Genomic DNA, 25,736 nt, shown 5'->3' with positions numbered 1-25,736 from the left:
CGCTACATTCACACCTATATGTGCGTATGTGTATATATACATATATGTGTGTGTGTATATATACCCCTGAAGTTCAGATGTTATGCCTGCCTCCAAAGACGTCCACAAAAAAGCCCAATAAACGCTTGAAACAAAAACGACCAAGGTGTGACAGGAGCGGAGCCACATCCCTGCTCTACTAAAAATTCTAAGACAAACAATCTTTTTCTTATGGCGGTCACCCTGACATGGATGAATTCGGTCACCCTGGCATACAAGGAGCGGAGCCCCATCCCTGCTCTACTAAAAATTCTAAGAAAAATGATCTTCTTCTTATGGCGGTCACCTGACATGGATGAGTTCTGTCACGCTGGCATAGCAGTCAGAGTCAGTTCACCCTACACTACACTACGGTCACCCTGACACTTAACACTTTCCCTACAGAAACTAGATTATTGAATCTAACTATAGTGGTATATAGTACCCTTACTACACTAAATATCCCTTTCCTCACACTAATAATTGCTAAATGACACTTTTGCAGCAGGAGTAACAGAACTGCTTCCACTCTCTTCCACAGCCCCTGTATTACAGTGCTAGAGATTTGGCGGGGCTATGTTATATACTGGGGGGCATAGTCACTACTGATTGGCCTCTGGACCCCCTAGTCACTCCAATCACATTCCTAGCATCCTCCTGCCCCCTCAATTGGCTTTTACTGATGTTTCTGGTTCAATCACGGGCTTTTAAAGCCCAGTTCCTGTCCCATTGCATTTTGGTCGGTTCTGGTTGCCGAATTCTGAACAGTCAATGTTCGGGTCGAACCGATGGTCGACCCAAACCATTCGATCATCCCTATTAAGGAGTACGCCATGTACAGGGTGCAGAGTTAAGAAGTACGCTGTGTACAGGGTGCAGAGTTAAGGAGTACGCAATGTACAGGGTGCAGAGTTAGGAGTGCGCTATGTACAGGGTACAGAGTTAGGGAGGGCACTATGTACAGGGTGCAGAGTTAAGAAATACGGTATGTACAGGGTGGAGAGTTAAGGAGTGCACTATGTACAGGGTCAGAGTTAAGGAGTGCACTATGTACAGGGTGCAGAGTTAAGGAGTGCACTATGTGCAGGGTGCAGAGTTAAGAAGTATGCTATGTACAGGGTGTAGAGTTGAGGAGTGCACTATGTACAGGATGCAGAGGAGTGCACTATGTACAGGGTGCAGAGTTAAGGAGCGCACTGTGTACAGAGTGTAGAATTAAGGAGTGCGCTATGTACAGGCTGCAGAGTTAAGGAGTGTGCTAAATACAGGGTGCACTGCTCAGAAGTATGTTATGTACAGGATGCAGAGTTAAGGAATGTATATCTCACAGGCCCAGTTTACCCCCTCCCCCCCCCCCAGTATAGAGCTCTCCCCCACAACTGCCCTATGCTTCAAATACAGAACTGTATTTTCTGCTCCAAATTCTCTCTACCCCAAGTAAAAAATACCAGAGATAGGAGAGAGGGGCTGCTGCCAAAGGACAGCTAAAACTTACAGGAACAGTGTGCAGGCTGCTGGCACAGGCTTTAGGAGGAGCTTCCACTGAAACACTGGAGCTGTTCACATTGCCCGCCCCTCCCTCTTCTGTTTTTATAGGGATGGTGCAGAGTGCGCACCTCGTTCAGAGAAGCCCATCACTTGTAGGCACAGAAACCAGCTTTTATGTGTGTAAGTGACAGTAGTGAGCGACAGGCAAGGAGCTAGTGCCAGAGGTGGTGGAACTCCATCCTGGCATGTTCCAGCTAAAAAAAAGCCCTGTAGGCACAGGGTGATTAGGATTTACCCAGGCACAAGTGGCACACCATGCACATGCCTATGACTAAGAGCTGATGCCATAGATTGAGATATTGTTTCAGTGCCCAGAAAACTACAAGGGCACTACATTTCTAGCAGGATCAACCGTTTTTTTTTTCTGTGCTTTCAAAAAATTTACTTAGCTTGAAAATAACGAATGCAGCCAGCCACATCTAAGGACTGGTAAGTTACATTAAATGTTTTCTTGGGTTTAGTTAATAAAATATATTTAAAATACTCAATCAAAAATATATAAAAACCTGCACTGGAGCATATATACTTAGTAAATGATGGTGTCAGTAACAGAAAAAGTAAAAGAAAGTAGCGCTAAATCAAGAAACAAACAGGTGATTCAATATATAAATCAGTACAGTATATAACGTGAAAAACAGTGACAAGAAAGATAAAATATGTGACAAAATAAAGTCAGTCTATAAGGGCCAATCCACAAGGGCACCAAAGAAGTGTTTAGAATAACAAAGTGCAAGGGAATTGGATCCACAATCTATTTATTGTATGACTGTCCCCACACTCCAAATTTTTGTGCATCCACCACTGAGTGACACAATATAAAGAAGCATCTTAATAGATCAAGTGGACCATTACATGAATGGTCAAAAGTGCTTGTTAAATCCCTATAAAACTAAGATTCTTTCCCAGAGAAGCAAGCGGTGTGTCCGCACCAGACTACACATGACATGAGTTTTGGTTTTTTGTACTGCTCTATGTGGATTTTACTTGCATTTTAGTGTGGATCCTTTTGCAAGTGTTGTGCCGCTTGCTTTTATGTTTTTCAATAAATATGTTTTATGGATTACACTATGGGGGCATGTTTTTTATCTTGCACCATATCCTTCACGCTGATGGAGCAATCCTAATTGGACACGTGCCTGGAATCATTCTGATGAAAGGGATTTAACAAGCCGTTTTGACCATTCATGTGATGGTCCACCGAATCTGGTAAGAGGTTAATTTATATTGTGTCACGCAGTGGTGGATGTATGAAAAATTGGAGTGTGGGGCCACCCATATGATGAATAGATTGTGGATCCAATTTCCTTGCACTTTGTTATTCAAAACACTTCTTTAATGCCCTTGTGGATTGGCCCTTATAGACTGACTTTATTTTGTCACATACTTTATTTTTCTTGTCACTTTATTTGTTTTCTCACTTTATATACTGTATTGATTTACACATTGAATCACCATTCGTTTTTTAACTAAGCGCTACTTTCTTGGATTTAACCACTTGCTGATCAGCCGCCGTAGTTATACTGCGGCAGGTCGGCTCTGTTACTCAAAATGACGTACATATACGTAGTTTTGCGTAGCATATAGTGGGGGCGCATGAGGGGGGCGGAGCCAATCAGCGGGTCCGGCGGACACAATGTCTGCCAGGCACCCGTGATTGCTCCCCATGCAGAAGGAACAGCGGTCTGCCGGAGTAAACACGGCACACCTCTCTTCTGTCAGTGATGAACACAGGGATCCTGTGTCCCTCCCATTTATGAACACAGGTCTCTGTGTTCATCCAGTAAGTACATCCCCCACACAGTTAGTAAACACTCCCTAGGCACACATTTAAACCTTTGATTGCCCTTGGTGTTAACCCCTTCCCTGCCAGTGTCATTATTACAGTAACAGTGCATATTTTTAGCACTGATTACTGTATTAGTGTCACTGGTCCCCTCAAAAGTTTCAAAAGTGTCAGTTAGGTGTCTGATCTACCTGCCGCAATCCCACTAAAAATCACTGATCACCGCCATTACCAGTAAAAAAATAAAAAACAAATAAAAATGACATAAATCTTTCCCCTAGTTTGTAGATGCGATAACTTTTGTGCAAACCAATCAATATACACTTATTGGATTTTTTTTTACCAAAAATATATAGCAGAATACATATTGGCCTGAATTGATAAACATTTTATTTTTTTTTATTGGGGATGTTTTATAGCAGAAAGTAAAAAATATTGTTTGTTTTTTTTCAGAATTGTTGCTCTTTTTTAGTTTATAGCACAAAAAGTAAAAAAACAAAAAATAACCCACAGAGGTGATCAAATACCACCAAAAGAAAGCTCTATTTGTGGAGAAAAAAAGACATACATTTTATTTGGGTACAGCGTCAGGCAATTGTCAGGTAAAGTAACGCAAAAAATGGCCTGGTCATTAAGGTGGTAAAACCTTCCGGCCCAAAGTGGAGTTCCGGGCTATTTTGCAACTTTAGTGATTCCTGGAGTGCTCGCTATGCTGATCAACAATTGGGCATTTTCAATTTTTTTCGGGGGTCCCTTACCTTATTTTCAGGGCATTTTTGATTGTACTTCCTCTTTCTCCCCCCTCTGTGGCCGCGGCCACCGACATCACTTCCGCCTTTGTATTGCATCCTGGGAGCTGTTTGTCATCACTCCCAGGAGGCTGGAATCAGGAAGAGCTCCCAGAAAACTCCCTGGAATCAGGAAGAAGGACACAGCAGATTAATCCTCGTACACACGCACCGATTGTTGGCCGACCGATCGGCCGTCTTTTGTCCAGTGTTGTTGTGTTGGTTGAAATGTGCTCTAGACTGCACACAAATTTTGTCGGCCAACAACAACCAACTTCAGAAGTGATGTCATGGTCTGGTTTACTTTCCGTGTGTTTTTTCTTCTCTGAGCATGCCCAGTCTTGCTCATCTGACTTTTGTCAGCCGAAATCTGTACTGACTGAGGAACAATCGTCCGTTCTGGTGACGGCCAACAAAATTTTTATAGCATGCACACCAGATTTTATTCGGCCGAAAAGTCGCAATCGGTTGTCGGAAGCATCATACTAACAAGCCGACAATTGGCCGATTGGACGTTGGCCGAAAATTTACGGCCAACAATCGGTGCGTGTGTACGGGGCTTTTACACTGCGGCTTCAGATGCCCACATCCAAGATGGCCGCACCCAGACAGTGTTTATAAAAGTAAGATTTTGACTAAAATCCAATACTGTACACCTTGTAAGTATGAGAATAGCGGTTCTGTAAAGGGCGATGGATTAGTATTATAGGGGTATTTTTAGTTAAAAAAGGTATTTGAGGCCGGAAGTCCGCTTTAAGTGGTAAACTACATTGGTGTTGAAAAAGCAGGCATTATTAATCAAAGGATCTGAAATGTGTCTTTGCTACTCTGGTATCCAGTTAGATATGCCTTTTTTTTCCTTCTGTACAGTACAGAGGGAATGAAACCCAATGGCTGCTATCTACAATACAAACAGGGCTTGTTTCAAACACTTTGAAAATCGGGTCCAAGGAGGTAGGTGCTGAGGGCATCAGAACTTCTGTTGCTGAAAGCTGCAGTGAAAGAAATCTAGCACCAGCAAAAATATATACAGTACCTTATTCCTTTGTAGCATACTACAAAAAGCCATTACTCTGAACTCCAGACTAGAGCCTATATAAATTATTACTAAAGACCTGTCTGTGAGTAACGTTATGGCAATGAAAAATAAAAAGTCTTTTTTACACTATAGGTAACGTTTCAGAGCTGTAAATCACAAAGCTTGTGTTTAAATGTTTTGCCATGGTCCCACCGGCCCCTGTGACATCCCAAGTTTTCCATCAACAGCTTGTTATTGCTTTGATGTTAAATAACAGGTGTCTACATTAAAACCTTCCACCTCTGAACTCTTCCACTTGTTATTCCTAAAGGGAGCAGTATAAAAAGAAAGTGATAGCAAGAGGAAAATGACTTCACAGCTGAAAAAGAAATCCTGCTGATGAAAGAAATATATAGAGAACAAATTAGTGAGCGGAGCGGTAAGGATAAAAAGAGTGCTTTGTTGAAGCCAGTCTATTTATAACAAATAGCCCTCTGCTTCCAGTTTTGGTGGGAGAGTCTTGATTCAGGTCACAAAAGTAGCGGGTCCAGCAAAAAATAGGCAAGACACAAGTAGAACTTCAGAATCTGTGCTTCTGCATTGTTCATTCACCTCCAACCCAACACACATAGTTACATAGTTTATGAGGTTGAAAAAAGACATCAGTCCATCCAGTTCAACCTATGATGTGTGTGTGTTTGCTGTTAACCGTACATTGTATACCCCTGTATGTTGTGGTCTTTAAGGTGCCCATCTAATAGTTTTTTGAAACTATTGATGCTCCCTGCTGATACGACTGCTTGTGGAAGAGAATTCCACATCCCCACTGCTCTGACAGTAAAGAACCCCCTACGTATTTTTAGCTTAAACCGTTTTTTTCCTCAAGTTTTAGTGAGTGGCCACGTGTCTTATTGTATTCCCTTTCTCTGAATAGTTTGTTCCTTATGCTAGGGTCGCCAGTACAGTATTTGTACATTGATATCATATCCCCCCTCAATCGTCTCGTCTCCAGAGAGAATAAGTTCAGTGCTTGTAGTCTTTCCTCATAGCCGATGCCCTCCATTCCCCTAATTATTTTTGTTGCCCTTCTCTGGACTCTTTCCAGTTCCAGCACATCCTTCCTGATGGCCGGTGCCCAGAACTGGACAGCATACTCCAGATGTGGCCGGACCAGAGTCTTGTAGAGTGGGAGAAATCTCTTTATTTCTGGAGTAAACCCCCTTTTTATACATCCCAGTATTCTGTCGGCTTTGCTTGCAGCGGCTTGGCATTGCATGCCACTGCCAAGCCTGTTATCTACCAGTTCCCCCAGGTCCTTTTCCATCCTAGACTCACCCAGAGGTGCACACACACAAGTTAATAAAATCTATGAAGGTTAACATTGAAAATATAACATGTTTTTGAATGAAAAATATTTTGGTTGAAGGCCACATGACCCTCTATGGCCGTTCCTTCTCTCCAGCAAGCCAAGGCTGGTTGGAGGAGGTTTATGGCACCGACTAAATCACAGACTGTTCACAGTGTAGAGATGAGGTCTATAAGGAGCGTGTCTATGATGGGCAGGTTGCTTATGCGCGGTCTGGACTGTGCATGGCATCATTTGGGCTGGAGAAGGAGTTTTACAATAAAAATAGTCTACATAAATAACTTCAACATTTTCAGAGGAAGAAGAAAACTAAAGGAGCATTTTTGCAAGACCACTTACAGGACCTAAAGGATCTGCTTTTAAAGCTTGCTGCCAGATACTACAACATACCTTTAGAGATCTAGTGGTGTCTATGCCATGATAGGTCAGGGCTGTTTTGGCAGCAATATGGGCTGTTTTAAAGGTAAAACAGGACCAAATACATATTAGGTGGGTCATCATAATGTATTTTTAAATCAAATATAGTAATATAGACAAATATTTTAGGCAACACCCAGCATGGATTCATTAAAAACAGAAGTTGTCAAACAAATCTGAGTTCTTTTTATGAGGAGGTAAGTAAGACATTGGACAAAGTAGTGGCTGTGGACGTAGTATACTTTGGATTTTGCACAAGCGTTGGACAGTTCCCCACACACGGCTAATGTGTAAGGTAAAGTCTACAGGCTTGGAAAGATCAGTTTGTAAATGGATAGAAAATTGGCTAAAATATAGAATTGATAGAGTACTGGTTAATGATTCTTACTCTGAATGGTCTAAGGTTATCAGTGGTGTACCCCAAGGTTCAGTGTTGGGACCCTTACTTTTTAATATATTTATAAATGATATAGGGTCTGGGATTAAAAGTACCATTTCAGTCTTTGCAGATGACACCAAGCTTTGCAGTGGAATAACTTCCTTACAGGATGTCTCCTACTTTCAAATTGACCTTAATACACTGTTTGCCAGACACCTATGTGGCAAATTAGGTTAAGGGCTCTTTCACACGGCCGCGGATGACATTTGTGTCATCCGCTCCGTATGTCCGCATATCATCCCATCCGTTTGCGGATGATATGCGGACATAATGTAAGTCTATGGGCATTGCGGATGTCAGCGGATGACACCGCTGACATCCGATTTTCCTTCCTTTCCGTTTTTTGAACGGAGGAAAAATAGGGTTCTGTTCCGTTCCAAAAAACGGAACAGAACTGAAAGGAAGAAAATCGTATGTCAGCGGATGGTATTCCGCTGACATCCGCAATGCCATAGACTTACATTATGTCTGCAAATCATCCGCAAAAAAATAGGATGATTTGCGGACACACGGAGCGGCCGTGTGAAAGAGCCCTTAATGTTGAAAAATGTATACGTTGGAGGCTAAGAATATGCATGCACCATACATACTAAGGGGAGTACAAATGGGGGAATCCATAGTGTACATACAAAGTAGTGAGTGTACAGCTTGTATAACAGTGTAAATTTGCTGTCCCCTCAAAATAACTTAACACACAGCCATTAATGTTTAACCGGTTGCCGACTGCGCACAGTATATTTACTGCGGCAGTCAGCCCCGGCCAGGCAGAGTGACGTAGACCCACGTCGCTCGCCTGTCACTGGGATTGGAGCCAATAGCGGCCTCGGCTTGTTCAGGGAGGAGTGCGGGCGTGTGACCGGCGGACCCGATGTCCGCCGGTCACTCGCCGATCGTCGGTACAGCGGGAGAAAGGCAGAGCGGCTTATGTAAACAAGGTCTGTTGAAAACGCCCACACGAAGGGTGAAACGCGTTGACGTAATTTCCGGCGCACGAACCGCGCATCGTCACTTCCGGTTAAGCTTCCTGGATTAGGTGGAACGCACGCCGCGGCGGCGTTCCGATCTGTATATCCATGCGAACTTGATCTTTTATTCTAGTAAGTACATTTCGTAATTATTGGGGATTAAAAACTTGGAACGTATTACACTATTGGCCCCCTTTTTTTCATTGCATATGTTTGGAATACACCAATAACACCTCATTGGAGCGATCACATCAAAGGTCCTAAAAATACCTTGGAGCAGTATTGAAGGCTGGTTACTATATGCACTGACATATCTTCATTGCGGTGAGTAGGGGACCTGGAGGGTCACTCACCAGACTAGAGCACCTTATTTGGACGGCTTCTTTTGCACTTGAGCACCATATTATTGCACCAAGGAATAAGGATCTACACCTGCACCTGAGCACTTTAATCACTATAAAAAGGACTTTTATAAAAGGTTTATATAGGTTTTTAAGGTCTCAAAAGTGTTTATTTATTATAGATTCACCCATAATAATTTTTATATTGATTGTCAATGGTTTGTGCTAGCGCTGTTTTAATTTAATTATCACATACGTTTTCCAAGGATTTTCTTGGATGCACAGCAGCTGCATATTTTGTCACATATTCACGACACTAATTTCAGGTGTTTAGCGCTGTTATAATTTTGGTTTTCACATATGTAAACAAGCCGCCTGTCATTCTCCCCTGTGTAAAAATGGAGATCAGACGGTTCTACTATGTAGAACCGTTGATCTTTGTTTTTACACCAATAGCCATGTCCCACTACAGTTAGAATCACGCCCCTAGGACACACTTAACCCCTCCCTGTCCAATACAGTTAACCCCTTCCCTGCCAGTGTCATTTTTGCAGTAACAGTGCATATATAGCACTGATTACTGCAGTAATGTCACTGGTACCCCCAAAAGTGTCAAAAATGTCAGTCAAGGGTCCGATCTGTCCGCCGCAATGTCGCAGTACCGCAAAAAAAATCGCAGATCGCCGCCATTACTCGTTAAAAAAAAAAACACCAAAAATGACAAAAATCTTTCCCTTTGTTAGTAAACGCGATAACTTTTGCGCAAACCAATCAAAATACGCTTTTTGCGATTTTTCTTACCAAACATATGTAGCATAAAACAATTTGGCCAAAAATGTAAAAAAATTTAGATTTTTACATTTTTTTGGGGGGAATTTCATATAAAAAAAGTGAAAAATATTGTTATTTTTGCAAAAATTACGCTCTTTTTTTGTTTATAGCGCATGATCAAAAAATCGCACAGGTGATCAAATACCACCAAAAGAAAGCTCTGTTTGTGGGAAAAAAAGGACGTGAAATTCGTTTAGGTACAGCATCGCACAACCGCGCAATTGTCCGTTAAAGTCACGCAGTAAAAAATCGCAAAAAACCCCCTGGTCAGGAAGGGGGTAAAATCTTCCGGGGCTTAAGTGGTTAAACCGCTGGCAACAAAAGTGAGTACACCCCTAAGTGACAATGTCCAAATTGAGCCCAAAGTGTCAATATTTTGTGTGGCCACCATTATTTTCCAGCACCTCCTTAACCATCTTGGGCATAGAGTTCACCAGAGCTTCACAGGTTGTCACTGGAGTCCTCTTCCACTCCTCCATGATGACATCACAGAGCTGGTGGATGTTAGAGACCTTGCACTCCTCCACCTTCCATTTGAGGATGCCCCACAGATGCTCAATAGGGTTTAGGTCTGGAGACATGCTTGGCCAGTCCATCACCTTTACCCTCAGCTTCTTTAGCAAGGCAGTGGCCATCTTGGAGTTGTGTTTGGGGTCATTATCGTGTTGGAATACTGCCCTGCGGCCCAGTCTCTGAAGGGAGGGGATCATGCTCTGATTCAGTATGTCACAGTACATGTTGGCATTCATGGTTCCCTCAAGGAACTGTAGCCCCCAAGTTCCGGCAGCACTCATGCAGCCCCAGACCATGACACTCCCATCACCATGCTTGACTGTAGGCAAGACACACTTATCTTTGTACTCCTCACCTGGTTGCCGCCACACATGCTTGACACCATCTGAACCAAATAAGTTTATCTTGGTCTCATCAGACCACAGGACATGATTCCAGTAATCCATGTCCTTAATCTGCTTGTCTTCAGCAAACTGTTTGTTGGCTTTCTTGTGCATCATCTTTAGAAGAGGCTTCCTTCTGGGACGAAAGCCATGCAGACCAATTTGATGCAGTGTGCGGCGTATGGTCCGAGCACTGACAGGCTGACCCCTGACCCCCTGTTCTGAGTTGAACCTGCCCTGTTAAACCGCTGTATGGTCTTGGCCACTGTGCTGCAGCTCAGTTTCAGGGTCTTGGTAATCTACTTATAGCCTAGGCCATCTTTATGTAGAGCAACAATTCTTTTTTCAGATCCTCAGAGAGTTCTTTGCCATGAGGTGCCATGTTGAACTTCCAGTGACCAGTATAAGAAAATAAGAGCGATAAGACCAAATTTAACACACCTGCTCACCATTCACACCTTAGACCTTGTAACACTAACGAGTCACATGACACTGGGAGGGAAAATGGCTAGTTGGGCCCAATTTAGACATTGTCACTTAGGGGTGTACTCACTTTTGTGAGATACTATGTGTATATATATATATATATATATATATATATATATATTGTAGCAGAGCGTCCCACAGAGAGCCGGGCTGCACTGTGTATAGTATGATGGCTAGATTTTGGTTTTATTACTATTTCTCTAGCTTGTTTTTCCTTAAAGCACTGTACAGCACTTGTATAAAGACTTGTATATAGCACTAATAAACACCGCACTGTTTGTCACTACCTCACTGGATTTGGTATCTGTGCCTGAAAGACTGCTTATCCCAGGGAGCTTTGCACCTGCTACCTGTTCCCCAACTTACATATGGCGGAGGCCTGCGGCAGTGGTAGTAAGTTACTACTTAAAGGGCCAGTACCTGGAGTGACTGAACACGGAGAAAATCCTTAAACAGTTGGTGTTATCCAACGCTGCACAGCAGCAAGCAAACGCTGCGCAGCAACAAGCAAGCTCTTTGCTTCAACAACAGATTGGTGCTATACAAGAACAAACCCAGTTGATGTTTTAAAAAAAGTGCTACAGAAGCAGACAGAAAGGCGCAGGCTGAGGTGGTGCAGACACTGGCACAGATGTCTGTGGCTAAAACTGAAGGGGTTGGAGACAGCTCCTCAGCCATCCATATGGGTGGCTTCCTCTCTAGGATGACTGCTGATGATTACCCAGAGGTACTATAGGAGGTTTATCCCGAATTTTGCAACTCTAGGTGATCCACTGACTGACCTTACGAAAGGGAAAGAATCAGTAATGGTGAAATGGTCCCCAATAGCAGAGGAGTCTTTCCAAGTCTTAAAGAAGGCTATTTGTGCACAGCCAGTGTTGTTCTCCCCTGATTTATCAAAGGATTTCTTGGTTCAGACAGATGCGTCTGATGTAGGTATTGGGGCAGTATTGTCACAGGTACACAATGGGGAAGAACACCCTGTGGTGTACCTGAGCAGAAAGCTTAATGAACATGAGAGAAAATATGCAGTCATTGTAAAGGAATGTTTAGCCATAAAGTGGGCCTTGGACCCGCTAAGGTACTATCTGTTACGGCGTCAGTTTGATTTGATAACTGACCATGCTCCTCTGAAATGGATGGCCAAAAAGAAGGAGACTAATAGACGGGTGAACCGGTGGTTTTTGGCTCTACAAGATTACTCCTTCACTGTAAAACACAGGCCAGGTGTAGAGATGGGGAATGTAGATGCCCTGTCCCGTGTGCACTCCTGTTGGACCACAGGGGTTCCAACCCTGGGGTTGAAACAAGGGGGGGGGGGGATATGTAGCAGAGTGTCCCAGAGAGAGCATGGAAAAGTCCTGTTCGGGGTTTATACATCCCCCAGGCACCTCTCATACTTGTTTAGGGATCTCTGATCCATGATCAAGTTCGGATCTTGGTCCTCTCCCCCAGGCCAATTTAAACTCACTCGAGAGAGACAGCCAGTGCTCTCTCACCCTGGGAAATCAGACAGCGTTTGTCTATGAGAGCAGACGGTTGGTAAAATTGTCAGATTGTGTCTGTGGAAGCTGACAAGCTGTAGGCTTGCTCAGCCTGTTAGTGAGGGCCTTCTTGTGTATAGTAAGCACCGAGACACGGCTAGGTTTTTGTTTTGTTACTATTTCTCCTGCTTGTTTTTCCTTAACCACTTGCCTACGGGGAACTTTCACCCCCTTCCTGCCCAGGCCAATTTTCAGCTTTCAGCGCTCTCACAATTTGAATGACAATTGCGCAATCATTCTACACTGTATCCTTATGAAATTTTTATATTTTTTTTACACAAATAGAGCTTTCTTTTGGTGGTATTCAATCACTGCTGGGTTTTTTATTTCTTACAAAAAAAAAATGAAAAAAGACAGAAAATTTTGAAAAAAAAAGTTTTTCTCCTTCACTGATGTGCGCTGATGAGGCGGCGCTGATGGGCACTGATAGGCTGCTCTAATGGGCACTGATGAGGTGGCACTTATGGGCACTGATGAGGTGGCACTGATTAGGAGGTACTAATATGCAGCACTGATGGGCACTGATAGGTGGCACTGACAAGCGGCACTGATGAGCACTGACAGGCGGCACTGATAAGCACTGACAGGCAGCACTGATGGGCACTGAAAGGTGGCACTGATAGGCACTGATGGGCAGCACCATCAGTGCCCATAATCAGTGCCCATAGTGCTGCCAGTCAGTGCCTATATGAGCAGGCACTGATGGGCACTGACTGGCAGCACTATGGGCACTGATTTTGGGCACTGATGATGGGTACTTGATTTCACATTTGTGTAATCAGGGCACTGATGATCAGTGCCCTGATTACATGTCTTTGTCTGCCCTATGAGGAGGAGCCACTGATCGGCTCTCCTCCACGACCACTTTCGTCCACGACCACACTTTCGTTAATCGGACATTGACTGCCGGAACAGTTAGCCCAATGCTTTCCAAAAGCAGGAAGTGAAAACATATGGACCAAAACATGCTCAGGAAGTGGGTGGCCAGAACTAGCAAGTTCCACAGACACGTTCCAACAACCTAATAAAATTCAGAAAAGCTGGGCGCATTATTACACTGCCGGATAATGATATTTCATTATCGAAAAAAAGACATAATAGTTGGGACTAACATATCTCATATACAACATCTTCCATGCCTCACAGCATACAAATGATATAAACTAAAAACCTAATTTAAAAAAAAAATTAGTATCTAAATAAAAAATTGGCAGGTAAATATGCCTCCACCTAGTGGACAAAAAACATAATACATGAAACATGCCAACATACAATACTATATCAATAAATTCTAAATGCCCAATAAAAACATCTAAAAAAATGTAATGGAAGAAATGAAAAAAGAACCTAAAAAAAGGTAAGAAAAAATGGAACGACAAGATATTCAATGTATATATTAACTCATCCACACTTAAGATCAATAAAAGAAGAAACAAAAATAAAGCAACTGTATTAGTAGGCCACGCCTCTGATGATGTCCTATTGGTAAAAACACGTTAGACGGTTCCTTGGAGACACGAGCATGCTATGAGCCACGGCACACGTTAAACATTGTTCATTGATGCTCATTGTTATCTACGTTTTGTAAGTACGTTTTGTAAAACGTTTTAACCTGTTTATGTTTGTCATGTGGGTTCATTCCTTGTGACTGGAGATTTGACCAAAGTGGAGGCGATTATTGGATATACATTTTTGGAGTTTTTTTATTTGAACCTGGATTTAGTGTGAGCCATTCTACTGGTTGATCACGCTGTGGAACCGTCCACTCATTGCTGGATGTTGGAGATGTTTCATTGATCCTTGTTACACTGCCTGTTTGAGCTGATTTCTGGTAAGGAGACTAGGTGGAAACACTGTTGTGTGGTGTGCTATAATTTCACACTGAAGTTGGTGCCGGGGTCTCATCTCTTCCTTTCAGCATAGGTTTTGGACTGTATACCTTTATGTGTTTTAGCGCTGCATATGGACACTTTTTATAAAAGGTAAGATGTCCAAGTCCAAGGAGGCTCTGGAAAACACTTGGAGAAATGAGTGGAGGATGCATGCAACTAAAGATTTGCTGGGACCTCTGGAATGCCGATTCGCCAGAAGAGCCCCGTAACATGGACTTCTCTGTTAGGGCAATTGCCAAGCCTGGACTTTCCTCAAGGAGACTTCAAATGTGCAGCCATAATTGAGTTCAGTTAGGAAAATAATGTTATTGCATTTTATACTGTACATGTTGCCAGTTTTTCAGTAAAAGTTGATTCAACTGCTCAGAGCCTGGTCTGAAGATTTTAGTGGGGTGAATGTGAGGTCTTGGCATAACACTAAAGAATTTGGGTTCATGACAATGATATGGGGTATGTGTAACATCCTTATGAAAAAAGTTCACAAGTAATTGCAAGGAGAAGCAGCAACTAGTTGTTGGCATGGTACCTGGCTAGGGTATAGTTCTCCAGTAGTGAGGGGGTCAGTGCTTTGGCTCCCTCCCTAGCTGTCAGCCTCTGTCAGTCTCTGGGAGTGGACTAGCATTACAAAGATTTATGGCCTGGTCACTAGGTATGGGAAGAGAAGAGTTAGGTGAGAGCATGTATGAGGTCTGAGCTATGTGCTTGGTGGGACCCTATCCTGTTACTAGGAGTAAAGTAATAGAGGTATGCTGACTGGTGGAGTGCTCAGAGGCTCAGCCTATCCCTCCGAATGCAACACGTACATCAGTACAGGTGTGTAGACTTGGGACAAAGCAGCTTAAGGAGGAACTCCATTGTGATGGTGTTCACCATCACTGGAATTTAAGGACAGATGGGTGAGGGGTTGAATTGCTTCATTTTTGTCAGCAAGGTCAATTGTTCCCTTTGCCATGAGGTTTCTGAGCAGGAAGCCCAATCCTAATATGGTCATCCCAGGAAGTTCTGAGGAGCCGGACTGTCTCGGGTGGCTCCCCATTCAACTATTGTCAGGTGGGCTAATGCTAATGACCGCACCTGTTGTCTGCTAAGGGAGGTATTGACACAGAGTAATGTGTATTCAGGGCTCGTTAGACAACCATTGTTCTGTGTCTGACTATTGTGTACATTGATTGCCCCCTGGGGCTTCTGTCTCCTTGCATTGGTCAAAGCTATCTGACCAATCCCTGTTGACTCATTTCAAGCCCTCATTTGCATGGATATTCCACTTTCTGTATAAAGTGTGCTGTGTTCTTCCAATAAATGGTCTTCCTGTTTGAACTTACATACAGCTTGCCTGGTGTTTTGTTCTAATGGATTCCGAACGGCACATAGCTGTAGTTCGGATCCCGGATCCTTGGTTGACCGAACCATCAGACGATGCGATCTGCAAGCTGACTGACTAGAAACAGAGGAGTGTCGGGAGAGCAGACAGGGCGAGCAAGGGTCTCGTCACATTGGTTGGCAGCGGTGGGATTTGCTCTCCAGTACCGGGACACTCCAAACCACCAGAGTCAATGACCAGCTATGCAGCATGCAGGAGAGCCACGCTGAAAGACTTACTTGAGAGCCGCGGAGGGACCGGTGGGACAAAGAACAAGGCCACCCTGATCAGTGAGCTAACCGAGATGGATCAGAGGGATGGTGATGCAGGACCCCGGTCAGTTGAAGACTTTTTTCAGCAACGAGTTCGGGAGCGGTTGGCATTATATGGTGCTAACCCATCAGAGACCGCCATACAGACTGCCATTAGAGACATCCAGCTGCAGGATGAGCGGCAAGAGAGGGAACGAGAGCGGCAGCATGAGCAGAGAATGGCAGAAATACGGCAATCGGAGAAAACGCCTAAAGATGCAGCGACTTTCCGTAAGTTGCCCTTTCGGGCGTTCAAACTATTTAAGGAAGGAGAGGAGGAAATTGACGCATTCCTGCAGGACTTTGAGAGACTATGCCAGATAAATGAAGTACTGTCCCACGATTGGGTCGTTTTACTGGCGAGTAATTTAACTGGCAGAGCGGCGGATGCATTTCGGGCCCTGGAGGACGAAGACGCTAAAGACTACGACCGGGTAAAAGAAGCTTTGCTAGCCCGATTTGCCATTACACCCGAAGCCAGCCGGATTAAGTTTCGAGAATCCCGGAAACAAACCAACACAACATACGTGGAGTGGGCACATCATATGCAGCGGAACCTTAAGAGCTGGTTCCAGGGAAGCCACGCTCATACCATAGAGGACATCACCCAGCTAGTACTATTAGAACAGTTTTTTAACAACACCCCTCCGGTAGTACGGGATTGGGTGCGAGATAAACAACCACAGACGGTACAGCAAGCGGCTACTCTGGCCGATGAATATCTGGACTCTCGAAGGTCAGGCGAAAATGAGCATTATCCACTATCTCGGCCCAGTTTACCAGCTTCTAAGCCGACTTCAGTACCTCCGTGGTCTGCCTCGAGACCCCCAGCCCGACCCAACCCTCCTACCGGACCTAAGTGCTATACCTGTAACCAAACTGGTCATCTGCAACGACATTGCCCTAGCCAATCCACGAGGTAACGAGAGACTAATCATCCATCCAGACCAGCGGCTCATTGCTACCAGAATGAGCCCAGCCATCGAGATGTTCAGGAAGAGTGCGGCGAACTTTTCGAAGCGGATCCTGTCCAAGCTGCTGCCGGAGATAATCGGCAGCACCATCGCCAGGCAGTATGGATTAATGGGCAGCCGGCCCAGGGACTCCGCGATTCCGGGGCTACGATTACCCTCATCCAGCCTCACATGATTCCCCAGTCAGCCCGGACCGGCCAGACTGTTGCAGTCAGGGTAGCAGGGGGCCAGGTGCTACGTTTATCCACCGCCCAAGTCCTCTTGGATTGGGGCTCAGGGGAGCGATATGTGCGAGTGGGATTGCTACGCGAGTTACCCGCAGAAGTACTTTTGGGAAACGATTTGGGCCATTTAACTTCCTCTTATGCCCCAGAGGCCACCATGGCCGGGACCACCAGACGTCACAGCCACATTCGCTCTCCCATGTCAAATCGAAGGCGGCATATAGGAAGTAGAGTACGTCCGTTAAATCCTGATCCTAACTGCTGTTTGGGCGTGTTTGGCCTAAGTCGTTACACAACGGAGCGAGATCTAAGAGAAGTATTTTCAACATATGGTCCAATGGCTGATGTATCCATGGTGTATGATCGGCAGTCTCGGCGTTCCAGGGGTTTCGCGTTTGTCTGCTTTGAAAATGTTGAAGACGCAAAGGAGGCAAAATAACATGCAAATGGCATGGAACTTGATGGAAGACACATACGTGTAGATTTCTCAATTACACAAAGGCCCCACACCCCTACACCAGGAATATACATGGGAATGCGGATGGGTTATCCCGGCAGACAGACCTAGAACCTTAAGACTACTTTTCCAACATCCTCGAGTTGACCCGTTCGGGGTCCCACTGTGGCTGTTGGACTGTTTACCCGGGGGAAGATATGTGATGGTGTTCACCATCACTGGAATTTAAGGACAGATGGGTGAGGGGTTGAATTGCTTCATTTTTGTCAGCAAGGTCAATTGTTCCCTTTGCCATGAGGTTTCTGAGCAGGAAGCCCAATCCTAATATGGTCATCCCAGGAAGTTCTGAGGAGCCGGACTGTCTCGGGTGGCTCCCCATTCAACTATTGTCAGGTGGGCTAATGCAAATGACCGCACCTGTTGTCTGCTAAGGGAGGTATTGACACAGAGTAATGTGTATTCAGGGCTCGTTAGACAACCATTGTTCTGTGTCTGACTATTGTGTACATTGATTGCCCCCTGGGGCTTCTGTCTCCTTGCATTGGTCAAAGCTATCTGACCAATCCCTGTTGACTCATTTCAAGCCCTCATTTGTATGGATATTCCACTTTCTGTATAAAGTGTGCTGTGTTCTTCCAATAAATGGTCTTCCTGTTTGAACTTACATACAGCTTGCCTGGTGTTTTGTTCTAATGGATTCCGAACGGCACATAGCTGTAGTTCGGATCCCGGATCCTTGGTTGACCGAACCATCAGACGATGCGATCTGCAAGCTGACTGACTAGAAACAGAGGAGTGTCGGGAGAGCAGACAGGGCGAGCAAGGGTCTCGTCACATCCATACTTTAGGTACTGCACACATGTGGATCATCGCTGAGTTGGGAAGTCACCTTAATGTTTGATTCTTCACATGACCACGTCTTCCTCTTGGTCCAGGGCATTAGTAAGCACACCTTTTGGGCGAAGTGTTATCCCATATGCATGGGCCAGTGACCCTGTTCCATGCTTGGCATAGCCCAAAGAACCCATGACCCTCGCTTGGTGCCTTATTTGAGCCTCGCTTGGCGCCCAATGAGAGAGGGGAAACATTGAGAATGTGATGACCACCAAACCCAACCTACCTTCCTACCTATCTACCCCTCTTTACAAAGCCCCTTATGGCCTGTGCTATCCATGCTCTATTATTATAATTCACTGGCCGGCACAGGTAAAATTACATAACATTGTAAAAAATGCTCCATTATGGAAGCGGTACAGTTAGTTCCGCTTTAATACTTCAGCTTTAATATTTTAGCCATATACAGTATCTCTCAAATATAGAAAATGGCCTGCATCACAAGACATCTCAGTGCACAGCCTGTTTCATTTCCTAAATTGGGATGAGCTTGGGTGTGAACAGATTCCAAGCCCAAGCCTATCCCTATTCCTAAATTATTTTTATTAGTTGAACTCAATAGACGTGTCTTTTTTTTACCTATAACTATATGTAAAAAGTCTGCATTCAATGTAATGTATAACGATACAAATGTGACTGTACAATCCTGGTTACTTCTCTGTCTCTGCACACTTCCCTAGTTCTACGTTAGAAGGATTTAATCTCTGAACAAGGCCAGGCTGAGGTTCTTGAAATACTAATGTCAAGTATTTAAAAGAAAGGTGTTAAAATAGTTAAAAAAGACTGCCAATCAAAGGTCGGATTGTGTTTCTGAAGCCAAGGGTACCACAAAACAACGGAGTAGTGTGGTGACGAAATACCCTGAAAACAGGTCGACTCCCTGTGGACAGCCCCTATCACCATATCAATCAGAACAGTCTCATGGGTAACCTGGGCCGGTTGCAGGCATCTTCCATCAATCTGCTCAATAACTAGTGGAGAAACACAAGGCTGCAAGGGTATGGAATTCACAGTAGCAAACGTACTGTCAATAAAATAACAGCCAGCACCGGAGTCTACCAACGCGCGAGTAGCCACTGAACCCGCTGCCCAGGAGAGGACAACTGTGATTAGCGGTTTATCTTTACGGGAAACTGGGGATGAGGAAATTCCACCTAAGATCTGCCCACCCCCCCCCCGACATGAACTTAGGTGCGAGCGCATCCCAGACAGGTAGGACAAGATTTCAGGAAATGCCCACCAAGACCGCAATACAGGCACCGGCCCTCCCTCCTCCTAAAGACCCGCTCAGCCTCGGAAAGGTGAGTGAACCCCAGCTGTATGGGTTCACAGCCAAAAGCACCATCCCCAAGTGGCGTGGGAGGTGAGGGAGGAATGGATGGGAAAGAAAACGTAGCAGCCAATCTGGAAGGAGGCCTACGCAGGCGCTCCCTAAATGATGGTCTCTCCCTGAGCCTGGTATCATTCAAAATTAGGAAGGAAATGAGAGCCTCGAGCTTGTCAGGGAGATCCTTGGCCGCAATCTCGTCCTTCAATGCATCAGATAGACCATGAGACAAGACAGCCACCAGAGCCTCATTATTCCAGCCCACCTCTGCTGCCAGGGTACGAAATTCAATTACATACTCGGCAACGATTCATATACTCTGTTGAATGGACAGGAGCAGCTTTGCAGCAGAGCCAGAGCAAGCAGGCAAATAGAATACCCTACGAAAGGAGGCAACAAAACTCGGGAAATCTAGTATCACAGGATTATCATTCTCCCATAAGGGATTCGCCCAGGCCTGTGCTATCCATGCTCTATTATTATAATTCACTGGCAGGTACAGGTAAAATTATATAACATTGTAAAAAATGCTCCGTTCATGGAAGCAGTAGTTCTGCTTTAATACTTCAGCTTTAATATTTTAGCCATATACAGTATCTCTCAAATATAGAAAAATGGCCTGCATCACAAGACGTCTCAGTGTACAGCCTGCTTCAGTTCCTAAATAGGGATGAGCTTGGGTTTGAACAGATTCCAAGCCCAAGCCCAGCCCTATTCCTAAATTATTTTTATTAGTTGAACTCAATAGACGTGTATTTGTTTTTTTACCTGTAACTATATGTAAACGTATTCAAAGTCTGCTTTCAATGTAATGTATACCGATACAAATGTGACTGTACGATCCTGGTTACTTCTCTTTTTTCTGCACATTTCCCCAGTTTTACATTGGAAGGAAGGATTTCATCTCTGAACAGAGCCAGGCTGAAGTTTATAAAAGACTGAAGTCAAGTATCTAAAAGAAAGGTGTTATAATAGTTAAAAAAGACTGATTTAAAGAACATTTCCAACCTGCAGAAACAAAAACCAGACATAGGACCTCAGCCAAATATTTATGGAGAAGTTATATTGATAAATAATGAAATATGCCCGACCCCAGCTCACAGTCACTCCATCAATGTACATAGGAGAGCTCTTTTCACACCATGAATATTCTGAATTGATCTCATTTGTAGCCCATAAGCTGATAATTTAGGACTTCTACACTACTGCGCTGTCAGCTGGGACTTGCTGGGAAATCTAATTGTTCAGTATACTGATAAAAGGAGATGCTGAAATTGAATCAGAAAGCCTGCCCAGACCAGTGTACTATGCGTGGCATAAATTCAAATAAAACTGCAAATAAAAATGATTACAGTAACACAATTGTATTTTTAATGGTCCAGATAGACTAGTTTATGATAAAGCAGACCGTTCATTAAAAATTACACTTCACATGAATCAAATGAACATTTGTCTGCATTACCAAGACATATTTTTTATGGTATAAATGAAAATGCTCCTAAGGTACCATATGAAAAGATTACATGTCTTCTTGATGCCATTGTAGGTTTTGGTTGTCATTAGAGACTACAGTGGGTCTAAAGTGGGGTACACACTGTAAGAAAATCGGGGGAACGATTGTCAGATTTTCCTCATTGTTTCACAGCAAATCAAAACCGATGAACGAAAATTTGTATGAAAATTTCTCGTACGATAAAGTTTCTGTTAATTGTTTCTGATCATGCACAGTATTTTTTTTCAGATTTTTCATGTACAAAAATGGTACAAAAATGGTACACATTAAATGAAAATCGTTTCTTCTTTTCCCGTAGGAGTACAATTTTGGAGTTTGTCCCTTTGATAATTTTCGTACGAAAAGTCGGAATTGACTGTAGAAAGTTGTGTACACACTACTGTATACGAAAATCGTACAAAAGTTCTTTGGACGAAAATTTTCTTGTATTATGTACGAGCCTTAAGGTTGTTGTTTAAATAGACCCTGTGAACCAGACTTGCAAGGAGATAGGATTCATGAGGTAGAGTGTTGTGCTACAGTACTGAGCAGATGTTGATTTACTAAAGCACGGGTCTTCAAACTTCAACCTGTAGGCCAAATCTTGTCCCCTGCAAGATTGTATTCAGCCATCCAGCCATCTGATGAAAGAGGAACTTTGAAATAAGGGGGTACTCTAATGGGAACTCTGACATAAGGGGGGCTCTAATTACAGTTTTTTTTTTTTCGAGAGCGCAAGAGAGAGAGAGATAGGGAGAGAGCGAGAGAGAGAGTGAGAGAGACAGACAGAGAGAGAGCGAGAGAGAAAGAGAGAGAGAGAGTAGAGTTCAGTGAGGTGGAAACTAGGAGTGTTGATTTTGTCAGATTTTACAGGGGAGACTACTTTTTACCTTTTTAAATAGTGAGTTGAATTACACATCTTTAGCATTCAATCATGTCTTTGATTGGTAAAAGGAGAAAAGATAAGCTTGACAGAACAATTGTAGATAGAGTTCCAGGGCTGTGATCTATTTCTAGATTGTAAGCAGGGGTTAGTAGTACTGTACCCCTTTTAGGTAGGGCTACACTCTCCTTTTATAATCTGGGGCTGGAAGCACTATAGGACAGAAGTTGATCTGAAGAGGTTGCCTACAGTATACCACTACCTTCGGGGTAGGCTTGATATAGGCCACAGTACAGAACCCATCTAAGGGAATCTACAGTGAGGGATCTGGAAGTGCTTGTGGGCATCCCCATGTTGAAGTTAAATTTGAACTGTTCGGTGTTGCTGATGTTGAGTGCAAAAGAGGCAGGGGCATATTTGTGTTTTTGAAAAGAACTGTGCACTCTGTGGACAGTTCTGAGGATGGGCCTCAGGCTGGGGGAATGTGAGTAACTAATATTGCAGAGTCCCTCCAAACTACAGATGTATTGTGACTCTTCCTGTTGCTGGTGGATGGTAGGATGTGCCATTGGCCTGCATGACCGTTACTGGTGGTGAATCAGGGCCCTGCTTACAAGCTTATTTAAGCTTGTACACACATTCCATTATGTGAGTGTTCCCTGCTATGTTACCTTTATTTATATATAATAAACCTATTACACTATGAGAGGTCTCTTTCCTTGTTCCTGAGCATTACGCGCTTATATGCTAGTACAATAACATATTGGTTTGTCTGTGGGATATTCACCTACACGGTGTTTAAGACCAAAAGGGGAAAATAGGTTGGAGGAATGTTGTGAATTACTTTTTGACTTACCTTTAAACGGTTGCTCATTTTGAGCATATACATTGTGGATTTATTAATTATTAAAGGTTTCACACAGAGCTATGGACTATTGTTTCAAGTGTTTTTTATCTTAAAGGGGTTGTAAAGTCAGAAGGTTTTTTTTATCTTCATGCATTCTGTGTGTAGCAGCTGCCCCAGCACCCCTAAAACTTATCCGAGGTCCCTTTCTGCCCAGCAATGTCCACAAGTCCCTCGGCCGTCCGGGACTCTCTCTTCTGATTGCCTGAGACACAGCAGTGGCGCCATCGGCTCTAACTGCTGTCAAACAAAGTCAGTTAGCCAATCAGGAGAGAGAGGGGTCTGAGGCATGGAGCTGCAGTTCAGCTTGGGTGCCCCCATAGCAAACTGCTTGCTGTGGGGACACCCGACTGGAGGGAGGGGCCAAGAGCACTGAAGAAGGACCAGGATCCAGGCTGCTCTGTGTAAAACCACTACACAAAGCAGGTAAGTATAACATGTTGGTTATTTTTAAAGAAGAAAAACCAAGACTTTAGTATTACTTTCATGTTTTATTTTTCTTGATTTACACATTTCATTTTTTTTACACAGTTATTATGTGCTCTGCCTATTATCATATGTTTTCTGTCAATTATTAAAGTGTCTGAAAAAAATGTATTATGCAGGTTTTATAGTGGCATTATTTTGTACAGTGATTTACAAAATAAATGGTAGACAGTACAGTTACAACACAATTCAATGCAAAAAAAAAAACTTTTGGTCCAGTTTTTTGGTCCAGTTGTTAATAATGTTCTCTGTGCTTTAGTAGTTTAGTGATTGTTGTAAGGCTGAATCTCACATAGGCCTTTCTAAGTAAAAACGGTAAATGTTTCTGATAGTAGGTCCTCTAAGGTAAAATGGTAATAAAAAACATATCAATGTCTGCCGGTCCATTATAAGTCACATCTAGAGGACATCCGTCTGTGAAGGTGTACACCCTCTCTATGTCTTCTGTATAACATTATACTTTCCAGCTTTTTTATTACATCAAGCTCTTCATGGAAAATCTATTAGCCTCATTTCCCTACAGGACATTCAGTGAAACATTGGCAGTAAGAATATTAACGTAGCTTATTTATCTACCAATTAAGTCAAGTCAGAATGTAGAAAACAATAAAGCTGAAATAATTATCTTTTTAATTGGCAATATGAGTTATTTTTGATACAGAAGAACATGCAAATGAGATATTAAGTGCTAATTATTTTTCCCACATTGAAATATTTTCCAATTTATGGCACTTAGAGGGGATCAGCTCAAAATGAAGGCAGATTTATATCCGGCACATTAACTTGACTTAATGGGCCTTCGATGTGTAACATCTATGAGTTATAGGTGGTGTAAAATGTTAAAGAAATCTATACACATTTATTCTCAAACTTATCAATGTCAAGGAGAACTCTAGTCAAATATATTCCATTGAGTGGTCAGCAGGTACTGAGTGGTGGACTCCAACCACTGTTCCAGTTGATCTCTCCTAAAAGGAATAGTAAACAACCCAATTGATCAATATGCCACATACCGGAAAGTGATCGGTAGTCGGACGATAGGAATGTAAGTTATTGATCGCGTTTCTGTTTCTACCATACAATCCTAAAATCTGATTGATGGAAATATGATCCAATTCATGACCAGGCATCCCAGTGCTGCCAATTAATACAGAGGATCAATAATTTTCTGTCTTATCCCATATACTCAGTGTGATCGAGTCTAAATTGATCAGAAGGGAAGTAATGGCTTGAAGGTGGGGCGCACCGTGGTGCGGCAGCAATAATTCACACAGTCAGGTGCAATGGAAAATTTGTATTGAAATAGCACAGCAACAGTTTGCAGCGAACCAGGTGGGAAGGCTGCCCAACTGGGTACACTCATGGTTTCCAGTAATGTGAGGAGAGCTGGTATTAGCCAAATTGACAGCATCTGTTACGGGATCATAGTATGGCCTGGCTGTATGGTGCCCAAGCAGTAGGAAGTCCAAAGAGTAGCGACCCTACCTCCCTTCCTAGCATTGTCCCTAAAAGGCAGGGTACCTTTCCCAACTCTTTCAACTCATAAAATGCATGCCAAATCTGGGAGCTCTGCCTGACCTAAGATGGCTGTCAGAGTCACATGGTGCAACAGTATCCAATTGGATAGCTTCCCCAGTGACCCAGGAAACCATAGAGAAACCTCAAGCCAAAGATAATGGGACTTTGTGGGCAAGTAAGTATCAATTGAATATAAGTAAAATTATATCTCAATTTATTAACAAATTTACATAGACATAAAAAATATAGTAGGAAAATCTTGTAACTCAGTTGTGAGTATTGGTGTTGGGTATAGGCCCAAAGTGATAAAGATAAGAATAAAAGAGGGAGGATTCTCAGTGAATCCGTGACATATGTGATAAGTTGTGACAGTTTTATGGATCTTATCTCTGTGTATTCCGTATGTAGGAGGTTCACAGAGTTTCATCCATAATTTCTGACGCGTTTCGGCTGTATCAGCCTTTTTCAAAGTTTTTCTGTCACCCAGCTGTAATGTATAATAGATAATATTCAATATTTCCATTTATTGGAAATATATGTGAAATTGATATATACAGAAATAATAATAATAATA

This window comes from Pelophylax lessonae (genome assembly GCF_965119305.1).
Source record: "Pelophylax lessonae genome assembly, chromosome: 1".
Lineage (NCBI taxonomy): Eukaryota > Metazoa > Chordata > Amphibia > Anura > Ranidae > Pelophylax > Pelophylax lessonae.
Note: the sequence above shows the minus strand (reverse complement) of the source record.